Raw genomic sequence first — 13,119 nt, forward strand, 5'->3', positions numbered from 1 at the left:
CTCTTGCATATAGTCTATAAGCAGAGAAGATAAGTTAGCAAGCACCTTGGTCTAACATCTATTTATAGAAAATCTAATATTCAGTTTTAACTAGTTTAACTTAGAGTCCTGCAATATAGTTCAGTTATCAACATCCTTGTTTTTCCGGTCAGTAAACTGATGTGCTAGTTCTGTTTGGGGGAAGACTATTTTACTTAATATTTTCCTATCCTTTTGATTTTCAAGAGGAGAGAAATCTTAGGACACTTGTGTTCAAATGTCTGGCATTGTGCCTAATGAATATTTTACTAATTAATGTTATCATTAGTAAAATGTTCATTCTGATTACTTCTTACACTGATTTAAAGTGACTTATGATAAAAGACATATATAAATTAGGTATGTTTGGGATTGACATGTACACACTGCTATATTTAAAATGGATAACCAACAAGGACCTACTGTATAGCACAGGGAACTCTGCTCATACTCTGTAATAACCTAAATGGGAAAAGAATTTGAAAAAGAATAGATATATGTATACTGAATCACTTTGCTGTACAACTGAGGCTAACACAACATTACTAACCAGTTATGCTCCAATATAAAATAAAGCATTAAAAAAAGAAAAGAAACTTTCACAGAGACGAAAATAGCAATTAAAACTAAACAACATTGTTAAAAAAAAAAACTAAACAACATTGTTCAGTTCAGTTCAGCTCAGTCGCTCAGTCGTGTCCGGCTCTTTGTGACCCCATGGACTGCAACACACCAGGCCTCCCTGTCCATGATGAATGCCCAGAGTTTACTCAAACCTATGTCCATCGAGCCAGTGATGCCATCCAACCATCTCATCCTCTGTTGCCCCTTCTCATCCTGCCTTCAATCTTTGTGAGGATCAGGGTCTTTTCAAATGAGACAGTTCTTTGCACCATATGGCCAAAGTATTGACATTGCATCTTCACCAACAGTCCTTCCAATCAACATTTAGGACTGATTTCCTTTAGGATGGACGGGTTGGTTCTCCTTGCTGTCCAAGGGACTCTGAGGAGTCTTCTCCAACAGCACAGTTCAAAAGCATCAGTTCTTTGGTGCTCAGCTTGCTTTATAGTCCAACTCTCACATACATTCATGACTACTTGAAAAACCATAGCTTTGACTAGACGGACCTTTGTTGGCAAAGTAATGTCTCTGTTTTTTAATATGCTGTCTAGGTTGGTCATAACTTTTCTTCCAAGGAACAAGCATCTTTTAATTTCATGGCTGCAGTCACCATCTACTATGATTTTGGCACACAAAATCATAAAGTCTGTCAATGTTTCCACTGTTTCCCCATCTATTTGCTGTGAAGTAATGGGCCTAGATGCCATGATCTTAGCTTTCTGAATGTTGAGTTTTAAGCCAACTTTTTCACTCTCTTCTTTCACTTTCATCAAGAAGCTCTTTAGTTCTTCGCTTTCTCCCTTATCATCTGCATGTCTGAGGTTATTGACATTTCTCCTGGCAATCTTTTTTCTTTTTTTTAAATTTACTTAATTGCAGGCTAATTACTTTACAATATTGCAGTGGTTTTGCCATACATTGACATGAATCAGCCATGGGTGTACATGTGTTCCCCATCCTGAACCCCCCTCCCACCTCCCTCCCCATCCCATCCCTCTGGGTCTTCCCAGTGCACCAGCCCTGAGCACCCTGTCTCATGCATCCAACCTGGACTGGTGATCTGTTTCACATATGATAATATACATGTTTCAATGCTATTCTCTCAAATCATCCCACCCTCGCCATCTCCCACAGAGTCCAAAGACTGTTCTATACATCTCTGTCTCTCTTGTTGTCTCACATATAAGGTTATCATTACCATCCTTCTAAATTTGATACATATGCGTTAGTATACTGTATTGGTGTTTTTCTTTCTGGCTTACTTCACTTTGTATAATAGGCTCCGGTTTCATCCACCTCATTAGAACTGACTCATATGTACTCTTTTTAATGGCTGAGTAATATTCATTGTGTATATGTACCACAGCTTTCTTATCCATTTGTCTGCTGATGGACATCTAGGTTGTGTCCATGTCCTGGCTATTATAAACAGTGCTGCAATGATCATTGGGGTACACGTGTCTCTTTCTATTCTGGTTTCCTCGGTGTGTATGTCCAGGAGTGGGATTGCTGGGTCATATGGCAGTTCTGTTTCTAGTTTTTAAAGGAATCTCCACACTGTTCTCCATAGTGGCTGTACTAGTTTGCATTCCCACCAACAGTGTAAGAGGGTTCCTTTTTCTCCATACCCTCTCCAGCATTTATTGCTTGTAGATTTTTGGATAGCAGCCATTCTGACTGGCATGAGATGGTACCTCATTGTGGTTTTGATTTGCATTTCTCTGATAATGAGTGATGTTGAGCATCTTTTCATGTGTTTGTTAGCCATCTGTATGTCTTCTTTGGAGAAATGTCTGTTTAGTTCTTTGGCCCATTTTTTTGATTGGGTCATTTATTTTTCTGGAATTGAGCTGCAGGAGTTGCTTGTATATTTTTGAGATTAATTCTTTGTCAGTTGCTTCATTTGCTATTATTTTCTCCCATTCTGAAGGCTGTCTTTTCACCTTATAGTTTCCTTTGCTGTGCAAAAGCTTTTAAGTTTCATTAGGTCCCATTTGTTTATTTTAGTTTTATTTCCATTACTCTGGGAGGTGGGTCATAGAGGATCCTGCTGTGATTTATGTCAGAGAGTGTTTTGCCTGTGTTTTCCTCTAGGAGTTTTATAGTTTCTGGTCTTACATTTAGATCTTTGATCCATTTTGAGTTTATTTTTCTGTATGGTGTTAGAAAGTGTTCTAGTTTCATTCTTTTACAAGTGGTTGACTAGTTTTCCCAGGACCACTTGTTAAAGAGATTGTCTTTTCTCCCTTGTATATTCTTGCCTCCTTTGTCAAACATAAGGTGTCCATAGGTGCATGGATTTATCTCTGGGATTTCTATTTTGTTCCATTGATCTTTATTTCTGTCTTTGTGCCAGTACCATACTGTCTTGATGACTGTGGCTTTGTAGTAGAGCCTGAAGTCAGGAAGGTTGATTCCTCCAGTTCCATTCTTCTTTCTCAAGATTGCTTTGGCTATTTGAGGGTTTTTGTATTTCCACACAAATTGTGAAATTATTTGTTCTAGTTCTTTGAAAAATACCGTTGTTTCCTTGATAGGGATTGCATTGAATCTACAGATTGCTTTGGGTAGTATACTCATTTTCACTATATTGTTTCTTCCAATCCACAAACATGGTATATTTCTCCATCTACTTGTGTCATCTTTGATTTCTTTCATCAGTGCTTTATACTTTTCTATATATAGGTTTTTTGTTTTCCAATCAGGATTCCTTTTATTTCTTTTTCTGCTCTGATTGCTGTGGCCAAAACTTCCAAAACTATGTTGAATAGTAGTGGTGAGAGTGGGCACCCTTGTCTTGTTCCTGACTTTAGGGGAAATGCTTTCAATTTTTCACCATTGAGGATAATGTTTGCTGTGGGTTTGTCATATATAGCTTTTATTATGTTGAGGTATGTTCCTTCTATTCCTGCTTTCTGGAGAGTTTTTTTTTTTTTTTTTTTTTTAATCATAAATGGATATTGAATTTTGTCAAAGGCTTTCTCTGCATCTATTGAGATAATCATATGGTTTTTAACTTTCAATTTGTTGTGCTGTATTACATTGATTGATTTCTGGATATTGAAGAATCCTTGCATCCCTGGGATAAAGCCTACTTGGTCATGATGTATGATCTTTTTAATATGTTGTTGGATTCTGTTTGCTAGAATTTTGTTAAGGATTTTTGCATCTATGTTCATCAGTGATATTGGCCTGTAGTTTTCTTTTTCTGTGGCATCTTTGTCAGGTTTTGGTACTAGGGTTCTGGTGGCCTCATAGAATGAGTTTGGAAGGTTACCTTCCTCTGCAATTTTCTGGAAGAGTTTGAGTAGGATAGGTGTTAGCTCTTCTCTAAATTTTTGGTAGAATTCAGCTGTGAAGCCATCTGGTCCTGGACTTTTGTTTGTTGGAAGATTTCTGATTATGGTTTCGATTTCTGTGCTTGTGATGGGTCTGTTAAGATTTTCTATTTCTTCCTGGTTCAGTTTTGGAAAATTACACTTTTCTAAGAATTTGTCCATTTCTTCCACATTGTCCATTTTATTGGCATACAGTTGCTGATAGTAGTCTCTTATGATCCTGTGTATTTCTGTGTTGTCTGTCGTGATCTCTCCATTTTCATTTCTAATTTTGTTGATTTGATTCTTCTCCCTTTGTTTCTTGATGAGTCTGGCTAATGGTTTGTCAATTTTATTTATCTTCTCAAAGAACCAGCTTTTAGCTTTGTTGATTTTTGCTATGGTCTCTTTTGTTTCTTTTGCATTTATTTCTGCCCTAATTTTAAGATTTCTTTCCTTCTACTAACCCTGGGGTTTTTCATGTCTTCCTTTTCTAGTTGCTTTAGGTGTAGAGCTAGGTTATTTATTTGACTTTTCTCTTGTTTCTTGGTGTAACCCCATATTATTATGAACCTTCCCATTAGCACTGCTTTTACAGTGTCCCATAGGGTTTGGGTTGTTATGTTTTCATTTTCATTCATTTCTATGCATATTTTGATTTCTTTTTTGATTTCTTCTATGATTTGTTGGTTATTCAGAAGCATGTTGTTCAGCCTCCCTATGTTGGAATTTTTAATAGTTTTTTCTCCTGTAATTGACATCTAATCTTACTGCATTGTGGTCAGAAAAGATGCTTGGAATGATTTCAATTTTTTTGAATTTACCAAGGCTAGATTTATGGCCCAGGATGTGATCTATCCTGGAGAAGGTTCCATGTGCACTTGAGAAAAAGGTGAAATTCATTGTTGGGGATGAAATGTCCTATAGGTATCAATTAGGTCTAAGTGTTCCATTTGATCATTTAAAGTTTGTGTTTCCTTGTTAATATTCTGTTTAGTTGATCTATCCATAGGTGTGAGTGGGGTATTAAAGTCTCCCACTATTATTGTGTTATTGTTAATGTCTCCTTTCATACTTGTTAGCATTTTTTACATATTGTTGTGCTCCTATGTTGGGTATATATATATTTATAATTGTTATATCTTCTTAGATTGATCCTTTGATCATTATGTAGTGTCCTTTGTCTCTTTTCACAGCCTTTAAAGTCTATTTTATCTGATATGAGTACTGCTACTCCTGCTTTCTTTTGGTCTCCATTTGCATGGAATATCTTTATCCAGCCCTTCACTTTCAGTCTGTATGTGTCCCTTGTCTTGAGGTGGGTCTCTTGTAGACAACATATATAGTGGTCTTGGTTCTGTATCCATTCAGCCAGTCTTTGTCCTTTGGTTGGGGCATTCCACCCATTTACATTGAAGGTAATTACTGATAAGTATGATCCTGTTGCCATTTACTTTATTGTTTTGAGTATATACACCTTTTTCTGTATTTCCTGTCTAGAGAAGATCCTTTAGCATTTGTTGAAGAGCTGGTTGGGTGGTGTAAAATTCTCTCAGCTTTTGCTTGTCTGTAAAGCTTTTGATTGCTTCTTCATATTTGAATGAGATCCTTGCTGGGTACAGTAATCTGGGTTATAGGTTTTTCTCTTTCATCACTTTAAGTATGTCCTGCCATTCCCTTCTGGCCTGAAGAATTTCTATTGAAAGATCAGCTGTTATCCTTATGGGAATCCCCTTGTGTGTTACATGTTGTTTCTCCCTTGCTGCTTTTAATATTTGTTCTTTGTGTTTGATCTTTGTTAAGTTGATTAATATGTGTCTTGGGGTGTTTTGCCTTGGGTTTATCCAGTTTGGGACTCTCTGGGTTTCTTGGACTTGTGTGACTGTTTCTTTCACCATTTTAGGGAAGTTTTCAACTATTATCTTCTGAAATATTTTCTCATGGCCTTTCTTTTTTTGTCTTCTTCTTCTAGGACTCCTACGATTCGAATGTTGGGGTGTTTCACATTGTCCCAAAGGTCTCTGAGGTTGTCCTCATTTCTTTTAATCCTTTTTTCTTTTTTCCTCTCTGCTTCCTTTATTTCTACCATTCTACCTTCTACCTCACTTATCCTATCTTCTGTCTTTGTTATTCTACTGTTGGTTCCCTCCAGACTGTTTTTGATCTCATTTCTTGTATTATTCATTATTGATTGACTTTTTTTTCCTTCCAGGTCCTTGTTAAACATTTCTTGCACCTTCTCAATCCTTGTCTCCAGGCTATTTATCTGTAACTCCGTTTTGTTTTCAAGATTTTGGATCATTTTTACTATCATTATTCTGAATTCTTTTTCAGGTAGACTCCCTATCTCCTCCTCTTTTGTTTGGTTTAGTGGGCATTTATCATGTTCCTTTACCTGCTGAGTATTTCTCTGCCTTTTCATTTTGTTTGTGTTTGGGGTGGCCTTTCCTCTCTGTGGGTGGGGTTGGACAGGTGGCTTGTCAAGGTTTCCTTGTTAGGGAAGTTTGAGTCGGTGTTCTGGTGGGTGGAGCTGGATTTCTTCTCTCTGCAGTGCAATGAAGTGTCCAGTCATGAGTTTTGAGATGTCTATGGGTTTGGTGTGACTTTGGGCAGCCTGTATATTGAAGCTCAGGGCTATGTTCCTGCATTGCTGGAGAATTTGCATGGTATGTCTTGCTCTGGAACTTGTTGGCTCTTGGGTGGTGCTTGGTTTCAGTGTAGGTATGGAGGCTTTTGGATGAGCTCTTATCGATTAATGTTCCCTGGAGTCAGGAGTTCTCTGGTGTTCTCAGGTTTTGGACTTAAGCCTCCTGCCTCTGGTTTTCAGTCTTATTCTTACAGTAGCCTCAAGACTTCTCCATCTATACAGCACTGATGATAAAACATCTAAGTTAATGTTGAAAAGGTTCACCATAGTGAGGGACACCCGGAGAGGTTCACAGAGTTACATGGAGAAGAGAAGAGGGAGGAGGGAGATAGAGGTGACTAGGAGGAGAAGAGAGGGAATCAAAAGGGGAGAGAGCAAGCTAGCCAGTAATCAATTCCCTATGTGCTCTCCACAGTCTGGATTCCTCAGAGATGTTCACGGAGTTACACAGAGAAGAGAAGAGGGAGGAAGGAGACAGAGGTGGCCAGGAGGATAAAAGGGGGAATCAAAAGGAGAGAGACAGATCCAGCCAGTAATCAGTTCCCTAAGTGTTCTCCACAGCCTGGAACACACAAAGAGATTCACAGAGTTGGGTAGAGAAGAGAAGGGGGAGGGAGGAGATAGAGGCGACCTGGTGGAGAAAAAGGAGAGTCAAAAGGGGGAGAGAGCAATCAAGCCAGTAATCTCACTCCCAAGTAAAAATGGGTACTGAAGATTGGGTTCTTAAAGGTACAAAATTGATAACAAATACCAAAAAGCAAAGATTAAAAATCTAGAGTAAAAAAAAAAACTAGAGTAGAGGTTAGATTCTTTAAAATACAATACTAAAAAAAACAAAGTCACAAAAATTATAATAAATATATATGAAGCTTGTTTTAAAACTAGGGTCTTTTTTTTTCAAGGTAATAGTAGGTAATAAAAATGAAAACTAAAGGAGGAATAGAGGATTTAACAATAAAAAAAACTTAAAAAAATTTTTAAATGATAATAAAACTATATCTAGGAATTTCTCTGGAGCTGCTGTGGGCAGTGTGGGGTTAGTTCAGTTTCAGATAGTTCCTTATCTAGCTTATACTTCTCAAGATCTATAGCCCCCTTCCTATATAGTCGGTGCTAACTACAGGGTTTTAATCTGTTGCACCTGTCACTTCCAAAGTGGTTCCCTCTGTTTATTTTGGCTTCTTCTGTTTGCTGGTCTCTTCAGTGTCTAATTTCCACCCTGACACAGGGGGGCGGAGGTGGTCACTTATTTCGACTCACTTGTTCAGTCATGCTGTGGGGAGGCAGGGGCACTGCAAACAAATGTCACTGGCGTGTGTGGGGAGTGCTCGCAGTGTCTCGGCCACACTGGGTTTGCCCCCGCTCACAGCGTGTGTGCTTTCCCGGTCTACACTGCTCAGGCTCCAGGTTGCTCTGCAGGGAGCAGGCCCTGGGTTGCGTGCACTTCCCAGGTCTAAGCCGCTCAGGTTCAGGGTTCTTGGGTACTCCACAAAGGCGCAGACTCGGTTGGGCCTGCGTTTTGTGCCCATTCCAGGCCTGAGCAGCTCAGGCACTTGGCGAGTGCAGTCACCCCAGATGCGGGCTCATCGTATCACCTCCCCGTCCCAGCCGCCTGGTTTCCTGGGTGGAAGTGGGCGCGCCCGGCTCAGGTGTGCCATGTGTCTCCTCTGGGGAGCCGAGCACTGACTGCGACCCTCCCTGCGGATGTCAACCGTCCAAGACCCCAGGAAGATTTTGTCAGCAACTGGGAGCCTGCTTGTGGTTTGGTAGAGGATGCCTCTCTGGGGCCGAGATTGCCCCTTTCCGGCTCTGGCTGCCCCCCTCCTGCCTCCCTGTCTCCGGCGGGGGATGGGCCAGACCACAGCCAGCTAGCTCTCCTCTGGTATTCGCTCAGTCCTTTGTTTTGTGAGCAGGCCGGCAATGTCTTCAGTTCAGTTCGGTCAATCAGTCGTGTCCGACTTTTTGCAATCCCATGAATCGCAGCATGCCAGGCCTCCCTGTCCATCACCAACTCCCAGAGTTTACTCAAACTCATGCCCATCAAGTCGGTGATGCCATCCAGCCATCTCATCCTCTGTCGTCCCCTTCTCCTCCTGCCCCCAATCCCTCCCAGCATCAGGGTCTTTTCCAATGAGTCAGCTCTTCACATCAGGTGGCCAAAGTATTGGAGTTTCAGCTTCAACATCAGTCCCTCCAATGAACACCCAGGACTGATCTCCTTTAGGACGGACTGGTTGGATCTCCTTGCAGTCCAAGGGACTCTCAAGAGTCTTCTCCAACACCACAGTTCAAAACCATCAATTTTTCAGCACTCAGCTTTCTTCACAGTCCAACTCTCACATCCATACATGACCACTGGAAAAACCATAGCCTTGACCAGACGGACCTTTGTTGGCAAAGTAATGTCTCTGCTTTTTAATATGCTATCTATGTTGGTCATAACTTTCCTTCCAAGGAGTAAGCATCTTTTAATTTCATGGCTGCAGTCACCATCTGCAGTGATTTTGGAGCTCCAAAAAATAAAGTCTGACACTGTTTCCACTGTCTCCCCATCTATTTCCCATGAGGTGATGGGACCAGATGCCATCATCTTAGTTTTCTGAATGTTAAGCTTTAAGCCAACTTTTCACTCTCGTCTTTCACTTTCATCAAGAGCCTTTTTAGTTCCTCTTCACTCTCTGCCATAAGGGTGGTGTCTGTGTATCTGAGGTTATTGATATTTGTCTTAGCAATCTTGATTCCAGCTTGTGCTTCTTCCAGCCCAGCGTTTCTCATGATGTACTCTGCATATAAGTTAAATAAGCATGGTGACAATATACAGCCTTGAGGTACTCCTTTTCCTATTTGGAACCAGTCTGTTGTTCCATGTCCACTTCTAACTGTTGCTTCCTGACCTGCATACAGGTTTCTCAAGAGGCAGGTCAGGTGGTCTGGTATTCCCATCTCTTTGAAGAATTTTCCACAGTTTATTGTGATCCACACAGTCGAAGGCTTTGGCGAAGTCAATAAAGCAGAAATAAATATTTTTCTGGAACTCTCTTGCTTTTTCGATGATCCAGCGGATATTGGCAATTTGATATCTGGTTCCTCTGCCTTTTCTAAAACCAGCTTGAACATCTTGAAGTTCTCAGTTCACGTATTGCTGAAGCCTGGCTTGGAGAATTTTGAGCATTATTTTACTAGCGATAGTTTGAACATTTTTGGGGATTGCCTTTCTCAGGGATTCGAATGAAAACGGACTTTCTCCAGTCCTGTGGCCACTGCTGAGTTTTCCAAATTTGCTGGCATATTGAGTGTAGCACTTTCACAGCATCATCTTTCAGGATTTGAAATAGCTCAACTGGAATTCCATCATATCCACTAGCTTTGTTCATAGTGATACTTTCTAAGGCCCACTTGACTTCACATTCCAGGATGTCTGGCTCTAGGTGAGTGATCACACCATTGTGATTATCTGGGTCATGAAGATCCTTTTTTGTACAGTTCTTCTGTGTATTCTTGCCACCTCCTCTTAATATCTTCTGCTTCTGTTAGGTCCATATCATTTCTGTCCTTTATCGAACCCATCTTTGCCTGAAATGTTCCCTTGATATCTCTAATTTGCATGAAGAGATCTCTAGTCTTTCCCAGTGTGTTGTTTTCCTCTATTTCTTTGCATTGATCGCTGAAGAAGGCTTTCTTATCTCTCCTGGCTATTCTTCGGAACCCTGCATACAAATGGGAATATTTTTGCTTTTCTCTTTTGCTTTTCATTTCTCTTCTTTTCACAGGTCTCCTGTGAAAGGCCTCCTCAGACAACCATTTTGTCTTCTTGCATTTCTTTCCCATGGGGATGGTCATGATCCCTGTCTCCTGTATGATGTCACGAACCTCCATCCATAGTTCATCAGGCTCTCTGTCTATCAGATCTAGTCCCTTAAATCTATTTCTCACTTCCACTGTATAGTCATAAGGGATTTGATTTAGGTCATACCGTGAATGGTCTAGTGGTTTTCCCTGCTTTCTTCAGTTTAAGTCTGAATTTGGCAATAAGGAGCTCATGATCTGAGAAACAGTCAGCTTCTGGTCTTGTTTTTGCTGACTGTTTAGAGCTTCTCCATCTTTGGCTGCAAAGAATATAATCAATCTGATTTCGCTGTTGACCATCTGGTGATGTCCATGTGTATGTGGTGATGTCTGGCAATGTCTTGGGTTAGGGCTTTTCTCAGGACAGTTCTCCTTCTCTCTCTCTGGCTATCCCACAGTCTGGGTTGCTATCTCACATTGGCTCCCTCAGATTGCCCTCGGGGCATTCAGGCCTGGTCCTTACTCTAAGCAATGCAGCCCAAGCCTCCCGGTTCAGCCCCCGGCTTGCTGGTGGTGGATGCGAGCGTCTGGGCTACTTTTCTGCTGGGAGTTGCCATTAGGCACATAATCTGTGGGTTTTATTTATTTATATATTTATTTTTCCTCCTGGTTATATTGTCCTCTGAGATTCCAAAACTCCCCACAGACCCGCTATGAGAGTGTTTCCTGGTGTTTGGAAACTTCTCCTCTTTTAAGACTCCCTTCCCAGGACGGATCTCTGTCCCTGCTTCTTCTGTCTCTCTCTTTATCTTTTATATTTTGTCCTACCTCCTTTCAGAGACAATGGGCTGTCTTTCTGGGCGCCTGATGTCCTCTGCCAGCATTCAGAAGTTGTTTCGTGGAATTTGCTCAGCGTTCAAATGTTCTTTCGATGAATTTGTGGGGGAGAAAGTTTTCTCCCCGTCCTATCCTCTGCCATCTTAGGACGACCCCTGAGACTTGAATCTCGATTCTACCTCCACAGCAAGCTCACTTTCCATTCCGCTTCAGACCCAGGCTGTGAATGGAACTGGACTGAATATTTATGTGTTTGTTTATTTTTTTAATCTTTCCTCTTGCAATCATCCCTGCTACCATTCCAATATTGTCCCATTGATATTTCTTTCTCTGAATAAAATATCTCACTAATTTAAGAAGTATTGGGGCCAGAATAGAATTTCTACTTAAAGTATTTTTACTCTTATAATTGTTATTCTATACCCACAAAGTTTCAAAATTTGACTTTTTAACATTCAAACCCTAATTGGAACAGGACGAAACGCTGACCTAAATCTTGTCAGGACTGTTTAAGAAAGATGAGGGTATAAAGTTAACCTGTCTAACAGTCCCTGGCAACCCGCTGCAGTATTACCATCCGGGAAATCCCACAGACAGGAGCCTGATGCACTACAGTCCACAGGGGTGCAAGAGTTGGACACGACTGAACAACCGAGCACCACACTTTTCGTGGCTACAGTACGTATTTTTATTGGTCACTGAGCCAGCAAGAACTCTAACACCAACCAATGTACATTACGAAAGGTCCATCTAGGCCTGAAAATAAAAGTATAGGGCTTAATGTCTATTTTGCTTTCCGTCTATGCTCATAGAGTAGCTGGACGTATAGCTTTGTAGCAACTGATAGAGCTTTCTTCCTGAGTATTCTTACTAAAGCTGAACAATGAATGAATACATTTGGAATACATGAATACCTTTGGGTAGTTTTAGAAATAAAATAATCAGGTTAAGAGCAGGGAAACCAGGGTGCATAAAGCAACTCTACCCATATAAACATGTATCTTTTTAACATTTGTGCATATTAATTAGGAGAATCTCTTCCTGGATTTAGGAATGCATTTGCTTTCTTCATCATCTCCTTTGAAAATGATGGCGGTATGATGTCAAGGCAGGAAGAGCCTAAGGCAAAGCGATGACATTCCTTCAGGAATGCACACCTTCTGGAGGCTGCAAAATCAAATGGAGAATGGGGGTGGGGGTCTGCTTGTTGGGGAGGTGACTGATGTCTAGGCTGCCTTAGGCCCTTTGAAGGAGGGAAATTACCTTTATTAAGGCTGCTATGTGACATAGCACGGAGCAGTACATTATGTTATGTAGTCCAGTGAGGTGTAAATAGCATCATTTATGTTAAGTTTGAGCAAACCGAAGCTCAAAGAGTTTTAGGTAACTTATCCAATTAGGGGGCAGAATAGGAGCCTTCTGGTTCTCTCACCCAGCACCACAAGTGGCTCACCCACTTGAATGGACATGGTGATGCACTCACTATGTCTCAGAAAAGCCAAGTGGATGGCATTTCAAAATATTTCGTTAAATTCTTCTGTTTATTTTTCTACAACTTGGCTCCTCTATTGACTTCTTCAGCTGGCTACTTAAGCAGGTAATTTAAGGAAATATTAAGCAGGTTCATTGAGCAAATATCAGGAAAACATTCACAGCTGGGCACGAGAAACTTTGAATTCAATTTTTCATTGCTGTTCACTCTTTCTTGGAAAAGCCCTTCATTGCATTCCTTTGACAGGGGCTGTTGGTAGTTAAAATTCTTCTTTGGGTTAGCTGAGTAAGGTGTTACAGAAAAATGGCCACCTGTAATCTTACCACATAGTCTGCATTTAATGACTACTTCCCAAGGACCGCGAGGGCAGGAAGTCAGCCTTGGAGCTGACTGAGGGG

General features: G+C 40.7%; 1 protein-coding gene across 2 annotated transcripts in view; it reads left to right on the top strand.

The window, feature by feature from the left end:
• LOC110121535 (rho GTPase-activating protein 20-like) overlaps window positions 1-13,119 on the top strand; it is a 45,340-nt gene that overhangs the window by 21,349 nt on the left and 10,872 nt on the right. The gene's annotated exons all lie outside the window — the stretch shown is intronic.

This window comes from Odocoileus virginianus, unplaced genomic scaffold (genome assembly GCF_023699985.2).
Source record: "Odocoileus virginianus isolate 20LAN1187 ecotype Illinois unplaced genomic scaffold, Ovbor_1.2 Unplaced_Contig_7, whole genome shotgun sequence".
Lineage (NCBI taxonomy): Eukaryota > Metazoa > Chordata > Mammalia > Artiodactyla > Cervidae > Odocoileus > Odocoileus virginianus.